The sequence below is a fragment of the Nestor notabilis genome, unplaced genomic scaffold, assembly GCF_000696875.1.
Source record: "Nestor notabilis isolate BGI_N333 unplaced genomic scaffold, ASM69687v1 scaffold26311, whole genome shotgun sequence".
Lineage (NCBI taxonomy): Eukaryota > Metazoa > Chordata > Aves > Psittaciformes > Psittacidae > Nestor > Nestor notabilis.
In genome coordinates this window covers 9,975-10,212 of record NW_009916430.1, presented here as the reverse complement: position 1 = coordinate 10,212, position 238 = coordinate 9,975, and positions in this window count along the sequence as shown.

Below are 238 nucleotides of genomic sequence, written 5' to 3'. Positions count from 1 at the left end.
TGTCCTACGAGATGCCCCAGACTGGGTGACAGGAGCTCAGAGAAGGAGCTTTGCACCATAAATCCCAGCTGCTTCCACTCCCTGCTCGAGGGGTTTATCCCCCGCTGCCCCCCAGGGTCTGCACCAAAGCGCTTCCCGGCCCTGGAGCCTCTCTGTGGGCAGATAAAGGCAGAGGTGGCAGCAGGAGGGTTCAGTGCCAGGGGCGCCGGCGGCAGCGGCTCACTCTCAACGTCATCTC